The 14,465-nt window shown below is 45.1% G+C and overlaps 1 pseudogene; it reads left to right on the top strand.

The window, feature by feature from the left end:
* Nucleotides 1-9,189: 9,189 nt before the first annotated feature.
* Nucleotides 9,190-12,147, top strand: LOC137713953 (uncharacterized; annotated as a pseudogene).
* The last annotated feature ends 2,318 nt before the right edge of the window (nucleotides 12,148-14,465 follow it).

Here is a 14,465-nt window from a genome sequence, read left to right as displayed (position 1 = left end):
TCACGGCTCACATCGAAGGCTTTCCAATTTCTAAAGTATTTGTCGACTGTGGAGCCACAGTCAACATTATGCCAATATCCGTCATGAAGGCTTTACGCCGTTCTGATAATGAACTCATTCCGTCAGGGATCACTATGAGCAGCTTTGTTGGTGACAAATCTCAGACCAAAGGGGTGCTCCCGTTGGAAGTTAGCATTGCCGGTCGTCAACACATGACAGCATTCTTTATCATTGATTCTAAGACCGATTATAATGCATTACTTGGCCGCGACTGGATCCACCAAACCAGTTGCATTCCTTCATCATTATACCAAGTCCTCATCTTTTGGGATGGCAAATCGGTCGTAGTTCACCCAGCCGATAACCAACCATTTGAAACCAACATGATTCAGGCTCGCTATTATGATGATCACGTCGGCTACATCACCCTCCAAGGCCCCAACGAGGATGGGCGACCGACGAGAATTTCAGTACAAAAAGTGATTGAGGTCGGCGCCGAGACTGTCCAACAGGATTCGGCCAGACTTGGCTTGGCGAACTTGGTTATCAATACCGATGATTGAGCACACCACACAAGAACGGCGTCAGGCCGCAGTTTCATCTACAATGGAACGTCTGCTGGCCCATTGGTACGCCATTACCAAGCAACCACATTCTGGCGTCAATTTAATCGAATTTCTGGCCGAAGCAGATAACGGCCCCGTTCTATCTTTCGATAAAGTTCAGGCTGCGCCGGCCGAACTCGAAGACCATCGACCTCAAGTCAAGGACCCGTTAGAGGAAGTTAACGTAGGCACGGCCGAGGATCCTCGAACATTGTTTATTAGTGCGTTACTCCCACCGTCCATGAAGGTCGAACTCCGTAAACTACTCCACGAATTTAAAGATTGCTTTGTGTGGAGTTATCATGAAATGCCAGGCCTCGACCGAAACCTTGTAGAGCATGAGCTACGCATCAAGGAGGGGTGTAAGCCTTTTCGACAGCCTCCTCGCCGATTTTCAAACGAAGTACAACTCGGCATTAAGGAAGAATTAGTTCGGCTTCTGAAAGCCGGGTTTATTAGGACCGCTCGGTATGTCGAATGGTTGGCCAATATCGTCCCCGTGTTAAAGAAAAACGGTGCCCTTCGCATTTGCATCGATTTTCGTAATCTAAATCTGGCTACTCCCAAGGATGAATATACGATGCCGATCTCAGATTTATTAATTGATGCCGCAGCTAATCATGAACTGCTATCTTTTATGGACGGTCATGCGGGTTACAACCAGATTTTCATCGCCGAAGCTGACGTCCACAAGACGGCTTTCCGTTGCACGGGGGCACTTGGTACTTACGAATGGGTAGTCATGCCTTTCGGCCTCAAGAATGCCAGCGCCACATACCAACGAGCCATAAATATGATCTTCCACGACTTAATCGGTACAATCGTCAAAGTTTATATCAATGATGTGGTCGTAAAATCCAAACGTCGTCAAACACACCTGGACGACCTGAGGCAAGCGTTCCTTCGCATGCGCAAAAACAACCTCAAGATGAACCCGGCCAAGTGTGCTTTCGGTGTTTCGGCCGGTAATTTCCTAGGATTTTTGGTGCACCATCGCGGCATCGAGGTCGATGAAAATAAAGCCCGCGCCATCATTAGCGCCCCACCTCCGACGACAAAGAAACAGCTCCAGTCGTTACTCGGGCAGATAAATTTCCTCCGGCGTTTCATCGCCAATTAGGCCGGTAAAATGAAAGCATTCTCTACGCTCCTTAAACTAAAGGAGAATGACCAATTTGAATGGCGCGAAGAGCATCAAACTGCGTTTACGCAAATCAAGGTGGCCCTTTCCACTCCTCGCGCAAGATAATAATGTCGGGCGTGAACAAGCTATCTTTTACCTGAGCCGAAACCTGAATTCCCCAGAGATTAATTATGCACCTGTCGAAAAACTTTGCTTAGCGTTGTTTTTTGCCGTATCCAAGCTTCGGCATTACATGCTCCCAACAGTTACGCAGGTCATCGCCCAAACAGACGTAATTCGTTACATGCTGACTCGGCCCATTGTCAAAGGTCGAATCGGGAAATGGACGCTTGCCTTATCCGAGTTTAGCCTCCAGTATGTACCCCAAAAGGCCGTCAAGGGGCAAACCCTCGCCGACTTCCTGGCACAACACCCTTCCCCTTATGGTGTTGAGGGAGGCGACGTCGACATCGGTTTCGTTACCACCCGCGATACCCATTGGACTATGCATTTTGATGGTTCCAGTACTTCGACCTCGGCGGGTATCGGTATCGCAATTCAGTCGCCTGACCACTGCCGATGGTATTTTTCTCTCAAGTTTGATTTCAGCTGTACCAATAATCAGGCCGAATATGAAGCCCTCATTATCGGCCTCCATGTTTTACACGATTTGCGGGCCCCCCCCCCGCGTTCTCGTCCTTGGTGATTCCGAACTTGTAATTAACCAACTGAACGGCGTGTTTCGTTGCATGAGTTGTACTTTAGCTCCCTATCACATGGTCGCTACCTACCTAGCCGAGTCGTTCGAACGGATCACCTTTGAACATATCTCACGTATCCACAATACCGACGCTGACGAACTCGCCCAGATCGCCTCCGGAGCACAACTCATGGGGGGCAAACTAGGTCGAATTGTGGGAATTGCGACCACGGGTCAACGCTCGTACCCCGCCTTGATCAATCAGCAAACTCTCCAACGCGCGCACGTAATACGTACAAGGGTAATGTCGCTCCCATCCCTACTAGAACGAGGAGATCCCATAGAAGTATGCGCCGTCGAAGTAGAACCAGATGATTGGAGAAAGACGATGTTACGGTACCTCGATAACCCCAATGGGAAACACGACCGAAGAACGAAAGTGCTCGCCACGAATTACGTGTCGTATCAAAATGAATTATATCGCAAAGGCGAGGATGGTTTACTACTATTGTGCCTCGGCCCACACGAGGCTGCCCAAGTAATGGCCGGAAGGAATTTGCGGAGCACACCAATCTGGACGAAAGATGCGCTGGTTGCTCCGACGACATGGTTATTTTTGGCCCAATATATTAAAGGATTGCATCGAATATGCACGGAAATGCGTATCATGCCAAATTCATGGACCCGTGCAGAGAGCCCCAGCCGAATTGCTACACTCGGTTACTAAACCATGGCCGTTTAGGGGTTGGGCAATGGACGTAATTGGCAAAATCACACCGTCATCGGGGGCAGCGAAACACGCGTGGATAATTGTAGCAACTGACTATTTCACTAAGTGGGTCGAGGCAAGATCATACGCCGAGTTAACTGCGAAAGAGGTATGCAACTTCGTAGAGGAGAATATTGTGACCAGATTCGGCGTGCCAGAAACGATCATAACTGATAATGGCACTATATTTACGGCCGATAGGTTTAAGGAATACGCGGCAAGATTGAATATCCGACTCGAGCAATCGATGCCATACTACCCACAGGCAAATGGTCAGGCCGAGGCAAGCAATAAAGTGTTGATCGGCATCCTTGAAAAAATGGTAAAAGAGAAACCTGGTTTGTGGCATTTGAAGTTAAATGAAGCATTATGGGCATACCGAACTTCACCCCGGTCGGCCACTGGAACCACTCCTTACGCGTTAACTTATGGACACGACGCTATGTTACCGGTCGAGTTAAGTATAAGCTCGTTGCGAGTAATCGAGCAGAGTGATTTGTACAATATTGAATATAGTCAAGCGATGCGACAGGAGTTAGAAGACTTAGAAGAAAGTCGAATCGACGCGGGTAACTTATTAGTAGCACAAAAGAAGATTGCCGAGCGAGCGTATAATCAGCATGTAAGACAAAAAACGTTCGGCGAAGGAGAATTGGTTTGGCAAACTGTGTTGCCCGTTGGGATTAAAGACCCCAGATTTGGTAAGTGGTCGCCAAATTGGGAAGGGCCATTCATCGTTCACAAAGTCCTCGGCAAGGGGGCATATCATCTAAGAGATCGGACGGGTTCAGTTCACAAATTGCCGATTAATGGAAAGTTTTTAAAGAAGTATTATCCAATCACATGGGAAATGCAAGAGTAAGACCATTGTATTGATAGCAAGACGACTATGGTAATAATAGCAAAACGACCATTGTATTAATGACAAAATCATTACAAGAACAAATACAAATACAATGATTGAATTCCTAAGGGGTCGAGGGGAGGAAAGTCTCAAGGGCAGCTTTTAGCTCCAGCCACTTCGCTTCGCTCAAAATTATCTCAGCCTGCCGTGTCTTCTTGTTGCACTGCAGTTGCTGGATACGCCGTGCACCGGCAGCGAAGGCCGTGAGCCGACCCTTGTTGGCCTCAAAGTCTTTCTCTAGCTCGGAAGCAGCAGCCGACCTTTGCCGTTGAAGGTCAGAAATTTGACGTTGGAGGTCAGAGATCTGACGATCAAACTCGGTCAGCTTTGCTTTCTTCGCCTTGATTGCCTCCATCTCTACTCGGCCAGGCTCATGCGCGACCTTTCCACCTTCAAATCGTCATCGGCTTGTAAGGCTCGCTCGAAGATGAGAAAGTGTTGCCGAGTCCGCTCCAGGAGATCGGTGAGGAACGAGATACCCTCCGGGCTCAGGTGACCACCGCTGGCAAGGTCATTGAGACACTCTCCAACAGAGTCAAGGCCCTTGCACCGGAGAGCTTGGGAGACAGTCAGAGACAAGACTTCGTGCAGCTTCACGAAGACTTCGGCGGGCGTGGCCCCCGCCGAGTCGGCCGGAGCTGCAGAGGAGCCGGCCTCACCGGTCGTGCTCTGAAGAAGAGCGTCAAGCTCCACTTCCCACGATGGCTGCACAAAGAAGGAAAACTGTGAGGAAAAGTAAGACGTCGTGGTATAGTGCATAAAGAAAAGGGGATTGTTCTAGACCTGCCGAGAGGAGACTTCGGCCATGCCTTCTGGGTCATTGCTCGAATCCAGGGAACTTAATGGCCGAGCCCAGTGCCTTAGACCGCTACGCAATTCACGCGGCTGATAGAGGTCATCTACATTTGATGGCTACGACGGCGGCCAGGAAATATAGACAACGCCCCTCGGCGCATAAAATTGTCGGTGAAATGAATGTTCGGGCACCTGACATTTAATAGTTTTTAAGAACATGTGTCACGAAAAATATCAATACAAAAAAGACGGGACTTATAAAGGCCGAAGAGACTTCATGTGGAGGAATGGGAGGGTCTTCGTCCTGCGGGTGGATCGGCGTTTCAGCCGTGGCCTCAGGATCGGCAATAGGTCTCTTGCCACGATCCACCGCAGTAGGACGTGGTCGAGCGGTCGCCTCAACGACCGGAGAAGGATGGACGGGAGGAGAGTTGACTGGTCGACGACGGCGTTGCAGCGAGACTTCGTCATCCTGAACAAAAAGAGAACATTTAGCATTACGACCAGAAACCTAAAGAAACAAGTGGAAGCAGAATTATACCTCCAAAACGACCGTTGGAGATGAGGGTGCTTCGGCAGGCGCAGCCGACTTCCCCCTTTTAGGTGCCACGACCGGCTCCAAAGCTGGAGCGGGTGCGACGATTGGATCGGCCGGGGAGACGGCTGGAGGATTCGAGGTTGGAGATGCCGCGGCAGCCGGCACAGATGGAGAGCCAGCAGGAGCAGGCGTCCGAGTAGTATCACTGGGGACGACATGAATTTCCCGGTCGCCCTTCTTCGCCAATTTCTTGACGCGTTTAGAAGGGCGAGGGGCCTCCTCCGCAGGCTCGGCCTCTCGGTGGGGTCGTTTGGAAGGGACCGTCCGCTCGGTGACAAGGGTTTTCTTCTTGGGCACCAGCTTCTTCGCCTTTGCCACCGCAGCGACCACTTCGACTGTCCTCGACCCACGACCCCCTGAAGAGCAAAGTAATTAGCAACAGAGATAATAAATAAAACAAAAAGAGGAAAGAAGTGGAAATACTACCTTGGGCCGACTCCTTAGGTTGAGTCGAGGATGTTGATCTGGGACGGTCGCCGAAGATTTTCCTCACCAGATCTTTGGCCGGGGCGCCGAAGAAGTCACCGGTATATTCCTCCCACCAATCCCCGAAGGTGTCGGTTCCCAAAGATTCAGGAATCGTCGGCCGAAGCCGAAATTTCCTGCACTTCTCTTGGAACTCCTGGTCCGACGTCTTGCATTCCCTTTCGGAGGAACGAGTAAGACGTCCCCGACTCAGGAGAGACCGAGAGGCGAGCAAGGGAACTAGGCAGCCTTGAAGATAGCCGAGCTGCCGGGCGAGAAAGTGGGGGTGATAAACCTCCCAGCTGTCTCGGCGGGCATCGCAACCAAGAGGAAGGTCGCGAGCCAGGACAAATGACCCCCAGCACTGACGGATGCCCGCATCCTCAGACTCGGCCCATGCTGCCGTAGGGAGCCTAAGCGAGAATGGGTATTCCTGGCGCCGGCACGCCAGGAACTCGTCATCCGAGAGGACGTCGAGGCTGAGGAAGTGTTTGAAAACCTCGTCGGCTCGATGAGGTGGCGCCGGTCGAGAGGCCAGTTGAAGGCCAAGGGCGGCCGTTCGCTGGAGGGCTGGAACCTCCGGTCGAAGGGTGGAGAAGTAAACCTGCAACCAGAGTTGGAACACCCAGAGGGGTCCGTTCTGGTGCGGGTCAATCTTGCCAATGGTCGCCTCGGCCAGGCAACGGTAGAGGTTGGCGAGTATGGCTGGACTGAGCGCCAGCGAGCGACCATTAGCCAGTGCCTGGGCTACCGGCATGTTCTCCACCAGGCATTTATTTGACCTGGTACAACAGATGAATTTGTTATACCAGTAGAAGAGGAAGGCTTCGTGCTCTCCCTTCCTAAGGCCTTCTTCGCCTCGGCCGGCGAAGTGAAGAATAAGAGTGTTGTAGTTGAAGAAGTTCTTGTGGAGCTTCTGAACTTCTTCCCTTGAGGGCTCCCGATCGCCCCGGCTTAGCGTTTCGACGGCCTTTTCGTCGAATAGTGCCTTCAGGTCGAGAAGAGAAGGGTATCCGGAAAGGGCGGCGTCAATAGGAAGGCCGGTTGGGGAAGTCCCAAGGATGGCCGAGACGTCGAGGATTGTGGGGCCGAGAAGGCCGAAAGGCAGGACCATGGTGTTGGTGGCCGAACACCATAGACTCAGGGCTGCCATAAGCAGCTACTTATCCATGGCGACCTCCATGGTTGACAGGATAATGGCATCGTAGATGCCTAGAGCCTTCCACTCCTTGGAGAAGAATGTGCCCATTCGGTCGACCCAGGCAGCCCAAGCCGTGGTGGTCGAGGGCCAGGCTCCCTAAAGCCGCGCCAGAGTCCACTTTGACCAGTCGAACCCTTACAGCAGGGGTGTCAAACACTGCTCCTTGAGCAGGTCAGTGATAGACGACGGTACTGCGTCTCTGAAAAGGGGACCCAGAATCTGGTGGGTGGTGGCCATGTCATTTTCGAATCGCAGCGTTTTGACGGTGCTCCGATCGATGAAATCTTTGCATTTGTTAACTTCATAAGAGAGTTTTGATATGAAGGAGGCCATTAGTAGAGATGATAGGAGATAATTTGGAAGAACTGGAGAAAATGTTGCAGAAGGAAGATGCGAAACAAGGATGGTAAATTTGAGATTTTGGGAGTTCTGAAAGCGTAAGATGCGAATGGCAGAAATGTGGGTATTTATAGGCTTTTCAGAATGAAGATCAAACGTTTGGAATTCGGAAAGCACTGGTTCAGATTGGGGGGAAATTTAACCGGGAAACCTGCTCAATCATTTCGGATATTTTGGGAACCTGCAAAGATGGTTTCGAGGAGTCGAAAATCCAGGACGCACGATTGCGTGCGGCGCCAGTTTTAAGGCATTAATGAGGATAAGACGTTCCAGTTAGTGCATGGTTTCGAGGCCCACGATTGAAAGCTTTAAGAGCGGCGGAGAATCGACACGTGGCCACGCGTTGGGGGCAACGAGGAAAGTGCAATCATGGCTCATAAATGCGCAGGAATAACGGTCATTAAGGAAGTAAAGTCCAAAAAAGCAATAAACGTTTTCGCTTCTTCAAAGTCGAGGCCCGACCAAGAGTTAACGGTCGGCGACCTCAGAAGCGAGGGGGCAATGTTTGGGCCCAAAATATTATTGCTGGGCCGAGCAGCAGGATGTGCTCGGCCCAAGGTAATGGTAAATACTATGGGCCGAATAATAAATCCTGGGCCAGCTGGCAGGATCGGCCAAATCCTATCCTAAGTAGTCCGGATGAGTAGGAAAGGTCGAGGAAGTCCTAGTGCAATCAGGATTCTCGACCAGCGAGGAAGGGAGTCCCGAAAAGAAGGAAAATTCAGAATCCCAATAGGAATAGGTTTGTTCGAGTTAGAGGCGAAATGGGACAAGGACTCCCAATCCAAATCAGAATTGGTTTTCAAGGAATGGGGCACTATAAATACAAGAAATCATGCAACAAAAAATGACCTTCAAATCAGCATACAATTGCCCTGCGCAAAACCTCTCAAACACCTTGAGATTTTTCTTTTCTTTTCCTGCCGACACACCTTCAGTTTGGATAAACAGCACTGTGGAAGAACCCGGCGAGCACCTTCAGTTTGGATAAACAGCACTGCTGCCGCAGAATCAGCCGACCAAGAAGCACCTTCAGTTTGGATAAACAGCACTACGTCGAGGTCGACGGGTTATCTATCTAAGTCTCGGTCGAGAAAGGTTTTCGAACCTTTGTTGGCAGAGGTCATCTTACTAGCCTTCTCGGCATAGTTAGGTGTTACGAATTGCATTGCTCGGCGTACTGGTCGCCGAGTGGTTTTATGATTGGATACTCACAAGTGAGTTTCAGGGTTCGGCATTCCGACAGCCGAACTACGTTTACCATCAAGACATACATCACGTTCGAGTACCTGTGCCCATATAGTTTGGTCTCGATTCGACGTGCTTATACTCTTACGAATATAATCACGGTGACCGAATCGGGCTCTGACGATTTGTGAACTCCGCAGAATTAGCAGCCTTGTCTTCAGGCTGTAGAACCCAGAGACCGAGAGTGTTCCTTCCTCGGTCGCAATCGTAAGATAAAGAAGTCAACGACGCGCTCAAAGCTACATCAACAAATTTTACTCCTCGGCCAAGCTCAGCCGACGAGTTGGCACGCCCCGCATTCGACCGAAGGACGTAGTTAGCTTATTAGTTACTCGGCCTGCGCGCCACGTAGGTTTTGTAATTTTTAGGGTCAACAGGATGATAAGCCAAGAGTGTCGCAGATTAAGAACCTGAGACTCCCAGTTTCCAAGCCTGTGGAACCTACTAAGGGTAGTGTTCCTAATGTTATTTTGAGAAAACTGAGTTTGTTTAATGAGGATGACATTGAAGATGTGCCGTCGAGGTTGAGAATTAAACCAAATGTGTCGTTGAAGATGAGGGTTGAGCAACCAAAAGAGAAGCTTAGTGATATGACGTTGTTGAGAAAGCCCCAACCGGTGAGTGTTGATGAAAGTAGCGAAAATAAACAAGAACAATCTAGTGATGCAGATAAGAATATCATTGGTAATGCAGAAACGGAGAAGTGGAGGGAAGAAGAAAATGATAAAGTTGATGGTTTTACACTATTAGAAAAACCCAAAGCAACTGGTGTCAAAACAAAGAGTGAAGACGATAGTGAGCACTCTGAGAATGGCGAATCTAGTATGGCTGATACTGTTGAAGATAATGATAGCTCCAAGGATTTGTCCGAATTTACGGCAACTAACACAATACGTAGCAATCTTGAAGAATCCAAAGATGGTCTTGGTCAAAAGGATGATTCCCTTATAGGTACTACTTTATGTTGCGTTACAGAATTTCTTCAGCTAGGATTGTCAAATTAATATTGTGCTTGAAATTTTGAGGATTGCAGCCATATGAGCAGAGCACTATGGAGTCCAGTGAGGAGGTATCTGCTTCGAGTGAACTGTCTGATACAAACTTACCTGTTTCTGACGTTGACTTGTCGATAGACACTGCAATACAAGGAAAACCAAAAGGGTAAATGAAATGGGTTTTCATATGTGTTTGTCTCCACCCTAAGTTTATATTTTGCCTGATTAGCAGGTTGTTTTCTTATAGATTAAACAAACCTGTTAAAGAAGAAAAGAGTATTATTGTTGGCTCTGAGAATATGCGTTCTGGATCACTCATGCAGGTCAGTATATATTTCTTTCATTTAACTCAGTTGAATATATATATTTTTTTTCCGGTTACAAATTGTTCTCTATATATCTATAGGGGTACAAAGATGCTGATTGGGTTATGGCTGAAAATCTGGTTAAAAAAGGAGATAGGGGAGATGTAGAACTGATAAGTGCTAGCCCCTGAGGTTTTGTTGTAAGTACACTTTGGACAGCCATTTCATAGGCTTTCATTTGTTCTTTAATGTTTTTGGTTAACTATATTTACTTTCCATGTGAGCTTTCTGAGTTTGATTTTACCTTTATGACAGGTATCTTTCCGCTCGTTAATTGGATTTCTGCCATACCGTAATCTTTCTTCCAAGTGGAAGTTCTTAGCTTTTGAGTCATGGTTGAGACAGAAGGGCTTAGACCGGTCATTATAAGGCAAAATCTAGGAATTGTTGGAAGTTGCGATATTGTGGATGCGAATACTCTTCCTAATCCAAGCCCAGAAGATCCTGATGCAAACACAAAAAACAAGACAATAGTTTCACCAGATATGAGATTGGATGTTCTTCTTAGAATTTATGACCAAGAGAAAATCAAATTCTTATCATTATTTGTTGGCCAGGTTTGAAGAACATGAATGAGAAGATTGACTGCTGCATTTGGAAACTTTATTCATCTTTTATTCCTTTTAATTAATTTTTAGAAACTGAATTTTGTAGAAAATCAGAGTACAAGTGGTGTTGGCCAACAGAAAGTTTGGGAAGCTTGTATTTTCAGTGAGGCCAAAAGAGAAGGAAGAGTCGGTTGAGAGAAAAAGAAGTCTCATGGTGAGAGGCCACTTTCATTTGTGATGTATCTTGAATGGTGCTGTTTGTTATTCCTTTCGTTTTGATTATTATTTTTAAGCCACAGTATTTGGTAGCCTCAATTTCAAGAGTCGAAGACTACAATATTTGATTGTTCAGGGTGGTGGATGAGTGTCACAACTGCAAACCAGAAATATATTAATAAATATAAAAAACTTGCCGAAGCTGATTGTAAGAAATCAGTGTTTTGTAGTATCATTTTGAGTTGGTCTTTGGAGTTTAATTAAAATGATTTCTGGTGTATGCTATATGTTATAATTCTCCTGTGTGAATTCCTATCCCTTACTCCTAAAATTGGGATTTATTATTTCATCCTAATATATGTATAAGTTGATCTGAAAAATCTCTTTTAGATGGGTGGTTCTCAAATAACTGAGAAGCAATCTTATCCCTAATATATTGAGTCTCTGAAGTCCATGTTCTCTCAAAAGCTTATTGTGCAATTCCGAGTATGCTCTATGTTGTCTCAATCTCTTATGGTAATTCTTATGGCAGGAAAAACTTCAAGTTGGAGATGTTGTAAAATGCTGCATCAAGAAAATTATTTATTTTGGTGTTTTTGTTGAGGGAACTGAAAGGTTTGCCACTCATTGTCTTGGAAGTGAAAAAAAACCTTTACTCGAGTGTTTGGATATCACAGTTTTTGTTTCACAGATGATAATTTTTTGTATTTATAAGTTATTCAAAACAATCTATTGATGGATTGGCCTTGCTACTATCTGGTTTTGGCACAATGCTTTGTGCTATATTTTCATTACTTTAGGGTCCTGAAAATGGAGCCAAGACTGGGATACCTACTTTTCCTCACAAAAATGAACCTCTTTAAATTAACGTAGGTTGAAGGAGTGCCTGCATTAATCCATCAGATAGAAATATCTTGGGATGCCACAGTGGATCCTTCTTCCTACTTTAAAGTTGGTCAGGTAATTTGGTTAATGATCTAATTGTAGGAGATACTGTTTAATATTCGGTCTATGCCACTGAAGTTTGTGATTTATGCTTAGTTTGTTAGCATTTTTTAGAGTTTCGGTGTTTCTTTTATGTATTGTTCTGCCATTTTTCTCTCTACATCTTGTTAACACACAAAGAAACTCTTTCTGATCTCAGATTGTGGAGGCAAAAGTTTACCAACTGGATTTTGCACTTGAACGCATCTTCTTATCATTAAAGGAGATTATGGTAATGTCTATCTTATGGATTTCTTGGATGCACATGTCTAATTTGTTTTATGCACATGTCTAATATGTTGCGGCCAGATCCATTGATGGAGACCTTGGAGTCCGTAGTTGGAAATCGTGATAGCCTGGGTGGGAGATTAGAAGCAGCACAAGCAGATACTGAGGTTTTTTTCTTCCCCCCACCGACCCACCTTCAGTGGGATATATTAGTCTAATTGCATCGTCATAGTTGTGAACTGCATAGCGCATACTTGTGACATTAAGAGTATAAGAAACCAAATGCTTTTACCAAAAGTAAAATAATAAATAATAGAAAATAAATGCATACAGTGAAAGAGCGTCTTTATTGTTATACAATGGATGGACATAGTGGATGGACATGTTTATCTCTTCGATGGATTGACATAGAAGATATAACCTCAATGATATTATGATACACAGGCCCTTTATGCAAAGGGATCGCCATTTTTTGAAAAAAAAAATGGGGATTAGGTGTGGGGCCCACTCCACATCGAATTTCAACAATCCAAACCATCTATTTTGTAAGTCTCGATTCATAGATCATCATTGCAAAATTCAATTCAATCCGAAACCATTTGGCTATTGGATTATCAAGATCAAATTTCATTGTTTCTTATATAACAAAGTATTCATTCATTTCTTTGAACCCAATTAGATGTCTTAAATATTTCCGATTTGGCTAATATTTTGTAAGGATGATCTATATGAGGTACAACTTGAAAAATAGACGGTTCGGATGTGGACCCCACAACTAATCCCTATTTAAAAAAAAAAAAAATAGGAATTTCTTCCCTTAAAGGCTTCCTTATGATACATATGTAAACTATCTGGTATCTACATGAACAGACTCCATCGCAATGTTTCTTTTGCTTATCAACCCCATCTGGTTCAATATTTTTGACAGTGGGCTGATGTCAAATCTCTTATCAAGGAGCTGCAACAAACCAAAGGAATCCAGTCTGTATCAAAAGGTCGCTATTTCTTGAGCCCGGTTAGCTCCAACATTTCAGGTACGAACACCTAACATTTCTTGATTTCAGATCAGTGGACAAAAAAGTTAAGGTTGGTAGAAAGCTGGATACTATTATGTACAGCGTAGTAATCCAGATTTGCATGTGGGAGCCTATTTAGGGATTTACAGAATAACAAAGATTTAAGTTCCTCGTTTGAAAGGCTAATGTAACATGTCGATGTTGCATGGTTGGTGAGTTTGTCTAACAGATTGCACAAATGCTCAACCATTAGTGTTAACCAATACATTAATGTTCAAGGAATCTCATTCTATTGAGAGTCTCTCCCCTTTTAATGCCGTATTTGAAGTAAGCTGGAAAATGCATCTTCTTTTGACCTGGACTTCTTAGTGTCATGTTTTCGTTAGAAAAACTAGTGTTGTAGGAGTTTGAGACCCTCTTGTCCCACATTGGGCAACAGTATTTTTTCACTAGCCTTTATATAGGCTTATTCCTTTTTCTTAGTAATTAGAACTTCGACCATTTGGAAATGGATTGAAAACTTGGGCCTTATGGTTGTGTGGATTAGGCTTGAATATAATATAACCTAAATACAATTAATATTAATTAATCAAGACAAGGCCTGGGGCCTTGGAATTTAAAATTAATCAAATTCCTTAATTTTAATTTTTGGATTAAGTTTTTAATTAATTTATTAATTAAAAAACGTTTTGATTAAAAGACACAGTTATTAGAAAAAGTTGTGTACTTTCAAATACACTAAACAGGTATTTGAAAGGGTGTGAGAATCAGTACAAAATAGTTTAAACTTTTCTTTCCAAACTCAAGTATCTGCTGTGGATCTATCTTTTTAATGCAGGTTTATATGGCATCAATGTTTGAGAATCAGTACAAGTTGCTTGCTCGATCAGAAAATAAAGTACAGGAGGTGAGTTATGAAAGTGACAGCAGTTTACCTTCAAGGCTTCAATTACTATCTGTTTTCCTTTATTTCTCTTTGAAAAGCAAGATAATTTGCTTAACCAAATCAAATTATCTCTGCTTTTAAGACATTAGAAGCAGTTCTTAGAAGCAGACACTTGATTGACTTATGTTAAAGTCGATCGATTACTGATCGCATTATTTTTTGCAGGTTAAACATCATTGGACAAAGAAGAGATGAAATCTGTGATTCTAACATGTACAAGCAAAGTAGGCTAGTTCTGTTCATTCTTGCTATTTGGGTAGAGCGAGTGCCGTTTTGTTCATGACGGGTATCGTTAGAAATTTTGTAAAGGTAGAAAAGGGAATTCGTTTCCGTGGCGGGGAGGATGGAAATTGTTTGTTC

Source organism: Pyrus communis, chromosome 13, assembly GCF_963583255.1.
Source record: "Pyrus communis chromosome 13, drPyrComm1.1, whole genome shotgun sequence".
Taxonomy (NCBI): domain Eukaryota; kingdom Viridiplantae; phylum Streptophyta; class Magnoliopsida; order Rosales; family Rosaceae; genus Pyrus; species Pyrus communis.
Note: the sequence above shows the minus strand (reverse complement) of the source record. Positions and strands in the feature narration are given on the sequence as shown.